The sequence below is a fragment of the Lipotes vexillifer genome, unplaced genomic scaffold, assembly GCF_000442215.2.
Source record: "Lipotes vexillifer unplaced genomic scaffold, Lipotes_vexillifer_v1.1 scaffold208, whole genome shotgun sequence".
In the NCBI taxonomy this organism is placed as follows: Eukaryota; Metazoa; Chordata; class Mammalia; order Artiodactyla; family Lipotidae; genus Lipotes; species Lipotes vexillifer.
The window spans coordinates 597,169-610,188 of NW_006785067.1; the positions used below are offsets into that span (position 1 = coordinate 597,169).

A 13,020-nucleotide genomic window follows, 5' to 3' on the forward strand; every position below is an offset into this window, starting at 1 on the left:
ATTTGAACCCACTCATTGCAGGTCTATATGTCCCTCTGGAATTACTCTATCAAGTAAACTCTCAGAACCTCCACAGGACCATTCAAAGTGCACATTAATCAGGGCACTGGAGCATAATAGACATATGATGCCCTTTCACCATTATTTTTAAACAGTTGTAAATTATTATGGAATATATAAGTTGTTTTTAGCAGAAAACTGTCAAGCATAATAACTGGTGGATACCAGTTAAGATAGGGAAATGGTAGAAGGTGTAGGGTCACATATTCAAGGGAAACATTAAGCATCCTGAGTGAAGGTTTGAATGTGTGGGTTTGGGAGCACAAAGGAGCCAGATTCAAACCCTGGTTCTGTTATTTACTAGATGAATGACCCCAGATAAATGTCTGAGCTTCCTTCATCTATTGATATAAGAATTATTATGCTTACCTCACAGGATTGCAGTAAGAATTAAATGGCATAAGAAAATGTGAAGCACTGAGCATGGTATGTAGAAGGCTCTCAAAAAATGCTAGGTATTCTCATTAAGGGACAGAAACAATACAAAAGGTGGAGCCATAGCCAGAAAGGGTCCTTGATGTTTAAGGCCCCATAAGCATGGAGAAAGCACACTAAAGTGTTTCCTGTATATAATTAAATTGTGTTCATTGATTATCCCTGATAAGCTTACCTTATGAATCAGGGGACTATCTCCATCTTCCCTAATATTTTATCTTTGATTATTGATTGGGACACATTTTAATCTCTCAGCATTTGGATTCACACAGTAAGCACTCTTATCTGACTTAATTATATATCGATAAGAGCAGGGCACTGTAATCTGTATAACTCACTGGGCTTTTCATAAGGACATCTGTAAACTCGACAGCAAAAACTTTTAGGAATCAACAGCTTCAGGTCCCCACAGTGAAGGATCTGTGGAGAACCTTGATAGATTAGCCCTGACTATTCCATAGTTCAAAGTCAAACTGTTGGATTGGTCAGGCCTACAAACTGGGCGATCACAGTTTATATATACAAAAGGATAATTTACAAAGATAGTAGCATTCAGAAGATGCATAATTTAAGACAGAATTCTTTTGGAGAATGATATTTGTAACTATTAGCTAAAGTGATGCCATCATGTGGCAAAAGCAAAAATCGCATGCACTCAGAGCCAATTCTAAGAGTAGCAATCTTGGACTGATTTTAATTAATTCATTTTGATAATTGAATTAATTGATTTTCATTAATTTATTTTCATTTACATTATTGTTATTTCAAATATTTTACAGAGTGAAACTTTATTACTGTCTTTTAGTTGGATGACTTCAAATGCATGTAATTCAGATGTGCATAAAATGTGTATAAAAGTGCATAAGATATGTAAAATGATTAAATGGACTCCTGAAGCTAAGTGAAACGTGACAAAGTCTGGACTTGGATAATGTTAACTAAGCATTGGATTGCTTTGCTTTTTTTAGAACTCTGTTAAATAATTTGATTCCCTGAGTAAAAATAAATATATAGAGTGCTAAAAGAATTGACCAGCATTAAAAATATAAAGGCAAGGTCTTGTCAGTATGGCAGGCTGAGTGCATGCAAATGTAAAGAAAAGTGAGAAAGATACAGCTGAGGAGGTTTAGATTGGGCGTCAGAAACCTGGAGCTGGAGAAAATGGTGTGTGGGAATGAGAACATAGAGAAAAACTAGAGTTTTAAATTAAAATATATACTTAGAAAGTTGACCCCTGAATTCCCAGCCACCACACTCTCTGTATGCACAGAACTCCAGGCAGCCAGACTCTCATGCCCCAAGAAACAAACTGGAATGTATTGATACCTCTCTGGCTTTTATTCCAAAATGGTATGGAAAAACCCTCTTCTTCTGGTTAAGATAAACATGGGCAAGATTTATCCTTCCAATTGAAACAGCTAAAAAACAGGACAAAACATATGAAACAACAGTTCTCAGGACACTAAAGCAGAGAAAACTGAAAAGCAGACAGAGGCAAAAGAAAAAAAAAACCTGTTAGGTAAAGAGGAAGAAAGGTAAAGTAACAAGCAAAAATAAAAACAAGACGCTGTAGAGAAATGTCTTTAAAGTACCTAAAGAAAAATAACTATCGACCTAGAATTAGGTTGGATATAGTGTTCTAATATGTTAATGAGATCAAATTGATTAACTTGTATCCAAATTGATTAACTTGTATCCAAATTGATTAACTTGTATCAAATTGATTAACTTGTATGCTTACTGATTTTTGTCTGCTTGTTTGTCTATCAGTTGATAGACTTGTGTTTGTAGACGTGGGTTAATATCCTCAACTATGATTGTAGATTTATCTACCTTTGCTTTAATTCTGTCAATATTTGTTTTATGTATTTTGAAGCCATGTTATATGATATATACTAATTTAGGGCTGTTGTACCTTCTTCTTGAATTGACCTTTTTATTATGATGTATTATCCCTCAGTTCTTATACTTCTTGCCCTGTATTTTGTTTTATGTGAATATAGTCACACCAGGTTTCTTCTAGTTAGTGTTTTATTTTCGATTTGCCTGCTCTCTTCTTGAGCTCTATTTCGTTGTGCCAGGGTGTGGAAAACACCCTCAAAGAGAAAGCTGCAATTAAAGTGAGGCTCACCACATGTGCTTTCCTTCCCTCAAGGACCTTAGCCCTTTCTATCTAGTGCCTGTAGAGAGCTGTTTAATGTGGCTGAATTCTCTTTCACTCCATTCTTTTTTCCTTACTTTATAAGTGACACTGCAAGGATCAGCAAATATGTCCTGAGGGACAAAGTGGCCCATCTCCAGTTTTTACAAATCATTTTATTGAAACAAGCCCTACTCATTCACTTACATATTATCACTGGCTGCTTTCATGGCAGGACAACAGAGTTGAGCAGCTGTGATGGAGATCATATGGTTGGAATGTCTAAATATTTACTATCTGGCTCTTTACAGAAAAAGTTTGTCGACCCCTGAGGTACAGAGAAGGAAAAATTATGTGTAGCCTGAGGGCATGGGGTGGGGTGTCATTTAGGGCTGGAAGAGATTTTTCTCAGCTAGGCCTGCCTGCAGCCTTCATTGGCCAGAACAGGCTCTGTTCTCTCTTCTGGGGCTTTATTAAAGGTCTTCAGCCAGGTTTACTTCATAATGCCAGGGGTGTCCTCTTTGCATCTAGGGGTAAACTTGGGCTTCAGATCATCCTCAACCTCTAGCTGGATTGGGGCCTCTGGAACTTTTGTTACTTTTAAGGAAATGCAGCCCCGCTTGTACTCTTGCCGGGTATTCAGGCGTCAGTCATTTCTACTCTCATACTGCTGACAGGTGTGTGAAAAGTGAATTGGCTCCCTTCTTGAGCGCCTTTAGGACGAGGAGGACTTTTCCTGGCCTGTCCACCAAGGACTCTGGGCTCAGCCTCTCCCTGCCCCTGCAACTGCCTCAGATCTCTTTTTTATTTCTGAGGGCGTGGGTCTTCCAATTCTATAGATTTCTGCTTCACCAAATCCCCTTTGGTAATGTTTTTCAGGTTTTTCTTTCCCTCAGCCCCGTCTCTTAATGACTCCAGAAAGTGAGTTCTAGGAGCTTTCCTAGAGCCCATACCGCACTCCTTAAGGGAGCTTTGCTTTTCATTGGTTATCAACCGTTATTGGGGGCATTTTTCTCTGTTTTTTAACCAATTTGTTGTGTATGTCTTAGATTTTACAGTAATGAAACTTTGAGATCTGGTTTTCCTCTACCATCTGAAACTGGGAGATTCTATATTGGTTTTAGAATATGGTCGGTAAAGAACATATTTGCAAAAAGCTCTTTTGTATCTAATTTCTTTCCACTTGTAAGGTGAAGGATTTGCAATTGGAATAATTAACCACAAGGGGGAGTGTTTCTTTTGATTTTCATTTCCTTCAATAAAACTAACAAATACATATAGTTTATTGCTGGGTTTTATGTTTGTGACCAGTGAATAAAATTACACCAGTAGAGGGCTTCCCTGGTAGAGCAGTGGTTGAGAGTTCGCCCGCCGATGCTGGGGATGAGGGTTCGTGCCCTGGTCTGGGAGGATCCCACATGCCTCGGAGCAGCTGGGTCCGTGAGCCGTGGCCGCTGAGCCTGCGTGTCCGGAGCCTGTGCTCTGCAATGGGAGAGGCCACAACATTGAGAGGCCTGTGTACCGCAAAAAAAAAAAAAAAAATTACACGAGTAGAATGTGATATGTTGTAAATAATTCTATCCAATCACAAAGCCTAATCAACAATTTTTTTGTACAGCTACAAGGTGCAAGGCTCTCCGCTAGGCTGTTAGTAGATGCTACAATCTGTCTTTACAAGCCAGATATATAGAAAGGAGCTTGAAATTTTGGGTGATTTGTTAAAATGAGCAATTCCAGTTGAGTTTATGTTGAACTAATAATTTACACAATAACTACTGCATCATCTATTTTTAATGAGAAATTAAAATACCACCAAAAATATCTTAAAGATATGAGTCAAATGTCTACAGATCTCCTACCACACAGTTCAAACTTCCTCATAGAGAGATATTTTCACTTTCCATAAATTCTGCTACACTTAATAAAAAGGTAAATGTGGACTGAGATTTGAAAATCTATTTCCTCTATTTTTTAACATAGCATACAGGCTTCAACTTGCTTAAAGTCACTGAAGCTAAGTAGCATTTCATGGAGAGTTCCTGATAATGGGCCCAAACATATGACAAGGTACCTGGGGCTAGATACCATTTAATAGCTGAAAATGATGACAGAAAATATTTGAGCAAAATAAGGAGTTTATTATCTTGCATAAGTGAAGTGTCCAGGGATGAGGCTTTGTTGGCTTCCTTTTCAGTACTGTTTGAGCTCAGGCTCCTCAAAAATGGATCCAAGCAGATGCAGTCATATCTGAAAAAGCGTGTGTGTGTGTGTGTGTGTGTGTGTGTCTTGCTAATGAAAGTGGAGTAAAATGCAAACTGGCTTTCAGGACCTCCCAGGTTCTATATGTTCAGATTCCCTTTAATCTCTTAAAAATCATCCCACCAGGCTCTCTCCCTTATATTTCAGACACACTAGCCTCTCTTCTATTCTTCAAATGTGCTGAGTCTTTTCCCACCCCGAAGCCAGGTTGCCTCTGTCCAGAATGCTCTTCCCCCAGCACTGCACAGGCTGGCTCCTCTGCTGCTTCAGGTCTCAGCTTAGCTCAATGTTCATTCCCTCCTGATCCTAACAAATGTGCACCCTGCTCCTCCCCTTCTCATTTCCTTCATATCACTCATCATAAACTACCCTTATTTGTTCTCTTACATATAGTCTGTCTTCTAGTCTGTCTTCCTAACTAGAAAGCAAGCTCTGTGATGCAAGGACCTTATTTTTATAGTTCACAGTGTATCCCCAGTGCTTAAATAACAATAAATACTCAATAAATATTTATAGAAAAAACATATTACTTTTTTTAACGTCTTTATTGGAGTATAATTGCTATAAATGTTGTTTTAGTTTCTGCTGTATAACAAAGAGAGTCAGCTATACATACACATATATCCCTGTATCCCCACTCTCTTGAGCCTCCCTCCCACCCTCCCTATCCCATGCCTCTAGGTGGTCACAGAGCACCGAGCAGATCTCCCTCTGCTATGCGGCTGCTTCCCACTAGCTATCTATTTTACATTTGGTAGTGTATATATGTCCGTGCCACTCTCTCACTTCATCCCAGCTTACACTTCCCCCTCCCCGTGTCCTGAGCTCCAGTCTCCATGTCTGCATCTTTATTTCTGTCCTGCCGCTAGGTTCGTCAGAACCATTTTGTTTTTTCTTTTAGATTCCATATATATTTGTTAGCATACGGTATTTGGTTTTCTCTTTCTGACTTACTTCACTCTGTATGACAGACTCTAGGTCCATCCACCTCACTACAAAAAACTCAATTGCGTTTCTTTTTATGGCTGAGTAATATTCCATTGTATATATGTGCCACATCTTCTTTAACCATTCGTCTGTCGATGGACACTTAGGGTATTTCCATGTCCTGGCTAACGTAAATAGTGCTGCAATGAACATTGTGGTACATGACTCTTTGAATTATGATTTTCTCAGGGTATATGCCCAGTAGTGGGATTGCTGGGTCATATGGTAGTTCTATTTGTAGTTTTTTAAGGAACCTCCATACTGTTCTCCATAGTGGCTATATCAATTTAGATTCCCACCAATGGTGCAAGAGGGTTCCCTTTTCTCCACACCCTCTCCAGCATTAATTGTTTGTAGATTTCTTGATGATGGCCATTCTGACTGGTGTGAGGTGATACCTCATTGTAGTTTTGATTTGCATTTCACTAATGATTAGTGATGTTGAGCATCCTTTCATGTGTTTGTTGGCATTCTGTATATCTTCTATGGATAAATGTCTATTTAGGTCTTCTGCCCATTTTTGGATTGGGTTGTTTGTTTTTTTGATATTGAGCTGCATGAGCTGCTTGTATATTTTGGAGATTAATCCTTTGTCAGTTGCTTCATTTGCAAATATTTTCTCCCATCTGAGGGTTGTCTTTTCATCTTGTTTATGGTTTCCTTTGCTGTGCAAAAGCTTTGAAGTTTCATTAGGTCCCATTTGTTTATTTCTGTTTTTATTTCCATTTGTCTAGGAGGTGGGTCAAAAAGGATTTTGCTGTGATTTATGTCAAAGAGTGTTCTGCCTATGTTTTCCTCTAAGAGTTTTATAGTGTCTGGCCTTACATTTAGGTCTTTAATCCATTTTGAGTTTATTTTTGTGTATGGTGTTAAGGAGTGTTCTAATCTCATAATTTTACATGTAGCTGTCCAGTTTTCCCAGCACCACTTATTGAAGAGGCTGTCTTTTCTCCACTGTATATTCTTGCCTCCTTTATCAAAGATAAGGTGACCATATGTGCATGGGTTTATCTCTGGGCTTTCTATCCTGTTCCATTGATCTATCTTTCTGTTTTTGTGCCAGTACCATACTCTCTTGATTACTGTAGCTTTGTAGTATAGTCTGAAGTCAGGGAGCCTGATTCCGCCAGCTCCATTTTTCTTTCTCAAGATTGCTTTGGCTATTCAGGGTCTTTTGTGTTTCCATACAAATTGTGAATTTTTTTGTTATAGTTCTGTGAAAAATGCCATTGGTAGTTTGGTAGGGATTGCATTGAATCTGTAGATTGCTTTAGGTAGTATAGTCATTTTCACAATGTTGATTCTTCCAATCCAAGAACATGGTACATCTCTCCATCTGTTTGTATCATCTTTAATTTCTTTCACCAGTGTTTTATAGTTTTCTGCATACAGGTCTTTTGTCTCCTTAGCTAGGTTTATTCCTAGGTATTTTATTCTTTTTGTTGCAATGGTAAATGGGAGTGTTTCCTTAATTTCTCTTTCAGATTTTTCATCATTAGTGTATAGGAATGCAAGAGATTTCTGTGCATTAATTTTTTATCCTGCTACTTTACCAAATTCATTGATTAGCTCTAGTAGTTTTCTGGTAGCATCTTTAGGATTCTCTATGTGTAGTATCACGTCATCTGCAAAGAGTGACAGTTTTACTTCTTCTTTTCTGATTTGGATTCCTTTATTTTCTTTTTCTTCTCTGATTTCTGTGGCTAAAACTTCCAAAGCTATGTTGAATAAGAGTGGTGAGAGTGGGCAACCTTGTCTTGTTCCTGATCTTAGTGGAATTTTTCACCATTGGGAACGATGTTGGCTTTGGGTTTGTCATATAATGGCCTTTTTTATGTCGAGGTAGGTTCTCTCTATGCCTACTTTTTGGAGAGTTTTTGTCATAAATCGGTGTTGAATTTTGTTGAAAGCTTTTTCTGCATCTATTGAGATTATAGTATGTTTTTAATCCTTCAGTTTGTTAATATGGTGTATCACATTGATTGGTTTGCATATATTGAAGAATCCTTGCATTCCTGGGATAAACCCCACTTGATCATGGTATATGATCCTTTTAATGTGCTGTTGGATTCTGTTTGCTAGTATTTTGTTGAGGATTTTTGCATCTATGTTCATCAATGATTTTGGCCTGTAGTTTTCTTTTTCTGTGACATCTTTGTCTGGTTTTTGTGTCAGGGTAATGGTGGCCTCAATATATTTTAAAAATCAAGCAACACAGAAATTTACAAGAGGAAGCAAAAGAATTTTTTATATTATCCACAATTCTACCACCCAGATACAGTAACTGTTGTTATTTGGTGAATGTTATTCCATCCCTTTTCTTTGGGCATTAAAGTTATATATATATATATATATGTAATGCAATTATACTATATACTCTTCTTCTTTTCAAATTTTACTCTAATTTCACTTTTATTTTTACTTTTAGTTTATTTATAACAAAATAACTGAAGTGAAACTGAAGGAATTAATAATCATCAGATTATCTACTCACAAGACATAGTCACCCCTAAAATACCCTTCTAAACTTAAGACTGTGAGAACTATTAAGAGGCTTGAACCAATGTTTTGTTAACTACATGTTCCAATTTGGGGCCGTTTCTATTATTATTTTTTTAATATTGTGATGTCACTTACATTTTATTCCATAACCATAATACCACAATTGTTTTTGTTTTATATTTAAAGGGACTAAAATCTCACCTCCAGTTTTTGTTTTTCTTTTTGTTTTACCATTAACTTCCTTATCACTGAGTTTTAAAGTTTGATTACCCTCCTGATTGACTGGATTTTTGCTGAAGGAGATTTTTTAAGAAGAGCTCTTGGTTATTGTATTTTTGAGTTTTTGTGGGTTTAGGAGTGTCAGTTTGCCCTTTGTCAACACCAGCTTGGCTGTATGTAATAATTTGGGTCATGCTTTTGCTCTCAGCCTTTTTAAGATATTGCACACCATCATCATCTGGCATCACATGTTTCAGACAAGTCTAAGTTCGTTGTCATCATTCCCCTGTTTTTCTGTCTGGATGGGAATAAAATTCTTTATCCTTGATGTTTAGCAACTTTGCCAGAATATACATTCGTGTTAGTCCTTGTCAATTTCTTCTGCCATGGGCTACTACTTGATATCTCCAGCCTCATTTCCCACTACTTCCTTGCAGGGGGCTCGCCCACTTTACCAACTTTTTTCCCTTCTGTGACCTCATTATGCTGCTTTAATATTCTTCTGGCTTGGCACAGGCTAGTAAAATTCCCTCATCCCTACCCTCCACCCTGCTGTTTGCTCCTGCTCTTTCCAGCAGATTTAGCTCAAGCAACTCTCTCCTCCATGAGGACTTCCAGAGCACACTCCTCAGGTGACTGGCCACTCTCCCCTTCCACCCCTATGAAATGTAACATGTACCCCTAGTATTTGGTGCACTGACCTACCATCACTGGTTTATGACTGTCTCAAATCCAGGACTGTGAGCTCCAAGGGGAGGGCCACCTAGTTTATACCCACATAACTATGCAATTTAAAAGAGTTTATCTTTTTTCACAACGGGTTTGCCGCCAGGATACAGGTGTCGTGAAAACCACCGCTAAACCTAAGCAAAAATGGGAAAGGAGAAGACACACATCAACATCGTTGTCGTCGGACACGTAGGTTCGGGGAAGTCCACCACTACTGGCCATCTGATCTACAGATGTGGTGGGATCGACAAGAGAACCATTGAAAAGTTTGAGAAGGAGGCTGCTGAGATGGGGAAGGGCTCCTTCAAGTATGCCTGGGTCTTGGACAAACTGAAAGCTGAACGCGAGCGTGGTATCACCATTGATATCTCCCTATGGAAGTTCGAGAGCAGCAAGTACTATGTGACCATCATTGATGCCCCAGGACACAGAGACTTCATCAAAAACATGATTACAGGCACATCCCAGGCTGACTGTGCTGTCCTGATTGTTGCTGCTGGTGTTGGTGAATTTGAAGCAGGTATTTCCAAGAATGGGCAGACCCGTGAGTATGCCCTTCTGGCCTACACTCTGGGTGTGAAACAACTAATTGCTGGAGTTAACAAAATGGATTCCACCGAGCCACCCTACAGCCAGAAGAGATACGAGGAAATTGTAAAGGAAGTCAGCACCTACATTAAGACAGTTGGCTACAACCCCGACACAGTAGCATTTGTGCCAATTTCTGGCTGGAACGGTGACAACATGCTGGAGCCAAGTGCTAACATGCCGTGGTTCAAGGGATGGAGAGTCACCCGTAAAGATGGCAATGCCAGTGGAACCACACTGCTTGAAGCTCTGGATTGCATCCTGCCACCAACTCGCCCAACTGACAGACCCTTGCGTTTGCCCCTCCAGGACGCCTACAAAATTGGTGGTATTGGCACTGTCCCTGTGGGTCGAGTGGAGCCTGGTGTTCTCAAACCTGGCATGGTGGTCACCTTTGCTCAAGTCAATGTGACAACTGAAGTGAAGTGTGTTGAAATGCACCATGAAGCTTTGAGTGAAGCCCTTCCTGGGGACAATGTGGGCTTCAATGTCAAGAACGTGTCTGTCAAAGATGTTCATCGTGGCAGTGTGGCTGGTGACAGCAAAAATGACCCACCGATGGAGGCAGCTGGCTTCACAGCTCAGGTGATTATCTTGAACCATCCAGGCCAAATCAGTGCCGGCTACGCACCTGTGCTGGACCGTCACCCAGCTCACATTGCCTGCGCGTTTGCTGAGCTGAAGGAGAAGACTGATCGTCGTTCTGGGAAAAAGCTGGAAGATGGCCCCCAATTCTTGAAATCTGGTGACGCTGCCATCGTTAATATGGTTCCTGGCAAACCCACGTGTGTTGAGAGCTTCTCTGACTATCCTCCTCTGGGCCGCTTTGCTGTTCGTGACATGAGACAGACGGTTTCTATGGGTGTCATCAAAGCAGTGGACAAGAATGCAGCCAGAGCTGGCAAGGTCACCAAGTCTGCCCAGAAAGCTCAGAGGCTAAATGAATATTATCCCCAATACCTGCCACCCCAGTCTTAATCAGTGGTGGAAGAACGGTCTCAGAACTGTTTGTCTCAATTGGCCATTTAAGTTTAATAGCAAAAGACTGGTTAATAACAATGCATCGTAAAACCTTCAGAAGGAAAGGAGAATGTGTTGTGGACCATTTGTTTCGTGTGTGGCAGTTTCAAGTTATTAGTTTTAAAAATCAGTACTTTTTCATGGAAACAACTTGACCAAAAATCTGTCACAGAATTTGAGACCCATTAAAAAGTTATTAGTTTTAAAAATCAGTACTTTTTCATGGAAGCAACTTGACCAAAAATCTGTCACAGAATTTGAGACCCATTAAAAAAGTTTAATGAGGAAAATAAATAAATAAATAAATAAATAAATAAAAGAGTTTATGTTGGTAAAATATTGGAGATTTTAGATCAGGAGTCCCCAACCCCTGGACCATGGACCAGTACTGGTCCATGGCCTGTTAGGAACCGGGCCGCGCAGCAGGAGGTGAGCAGCGGGCGAGCTGAGAGAAGAAAGCTTCATGTGTATTTACAGCTGCTCCCCATCACTCACATTACTGCCTGAGCTCCGCCTCCTGTCAGGTGAGCGGCAGAATTAGATTCTCATAGGAGCGCAAATCCTACTGTGAATTGCACATGTGAGGGATCTAGGTTGCCCGCTCCTTATGAGAATCTAACACCTGATGATCTGAGGTGGAGCTGAGGTAGTGTTGCTAGTGCTGGGGAGCGGCTGCAAGCACAGATTATCATCAGCAGAGAGGTTTGACTGCACAGAGACCATAATAAATCAACTGCTTGCAGACTCACATCAAAACCCTATCAGTGAGTGGCAAGTGATGACAATTAAGCTGCATCTGGTGGCAGGCTTTAAGTCAGAATCCGACACTTATTTTAGTCTGCGCTTGGCCCACCCATTATTTTATTTACCACTTCCATCTGCGCCTCTTTCCGGCACTGCACACTTGTCTCAGTCAGAGTTTTGGTAAGCCCACAAGCTAACCCTACCCAAAATGTGTAAAAAACAAACATCACTGGAGAGCTTCTTTGAAAAGGGGGAAAGACCCAATGATGAGACAGCAGAAGACTCTAAGACTGCCAACAAAAAGGAAGCTGCATTTAAAAGAAAATACCAAGAGTCCTACTTAAATTACAGGTTCATTGCAACAGGTGATTCACATTCTCCAAGCCAACTTTGTATAATATGTGGCGACCGGCTATCCAAGGAAGCCGTGAAACCTTCAAAACTGCGTCGCCACATGGAGGTCAAGCACCCTGCATTAAAAGACAAGCCTTTGGAGTTTTTCAAAAGAAAAAAGCGTGAACACAAATAACAGAAGCAGTTATTGAAGTTCACCACTTCATCAAATGTGTCTGCACTGAGAGCATCATTCTTAGTGGCTAACCACATTGCCCTTTACTATTGGTGAAGGGTTGATCCTGCCTGCTGCTAAGGACATTTGTCATGAACTTTTAGGAGAGGCTGCGGTTCAAAAGATGACATGTATTCCTCTTTCGGCTAGCACCGTAACTAGATGAATTGATGAAATAGCAGAGGATATTGAGGCACAGTTGTTAGGATTAATGAGTCACTGTGGTCCACAATCCAGGTTGACAAGTCTACTGATGTTGACAACAAGGCAACAATGCTTGTTTTTGTGTAATCTATTTTTCAGGAGGATGTACATGAGGATATGTTATGTGCACTTTTGTTGCCAACACCACAGCTGCAGAACTATTCAAGTCTTTGAATGATTACGTATCAGGAAAACTGAATTGGTCATTTTGTGTCAGTATATGCATGGCTGGAGCTGCTGCCGTGACTTCACGGCCTTCTGGTTTCACTACTCGGGTCAAAGAGGTCGTTTCTGAATGTGAGTCTACGCACTGTGTCATCCATAGATAAATGCTGGCTAGCTGGAAAATGTCACCTGAACTTAACGTTTTGCAGGGTGCGATTAAAATTATCAACCACATTAAAGTACATGCCCTTAGCTCACGTCTGTTCATGCACGTCTTCTCTTATACACAGAAGTGAGATGGCTTTCTAAAGGTAGATCACTGGCCAGAGTTTCTGAGTTACGAGAGCTGCTCCAGAGATTTCTTTTAGAAAAACAGTCACCCCTGGCAGCACAGATGGGT

General features: G+C 40.1%; 1 pseudogene across 1 annotated transcript; it reads left to right on the forward strand.

The window, feature by feature from the left end:
• The first annotated feature begins 9,424 nt into the window (after window positions 1-9,424).
• On the forward strand, window positions 9,425-10,897 carry LOC103087561 (elongation factor 1-alpha 1 pseudogene; annotated as a pseudogene). The gene has a single exon (XR_014368641.1). The product of XR_014368641.1 is annotated as an elongation factor 1-alpha 1 pseudogene (transcript).
• Window positions 10,898-13,020: the final 2,123 nt, after the last annotated feature.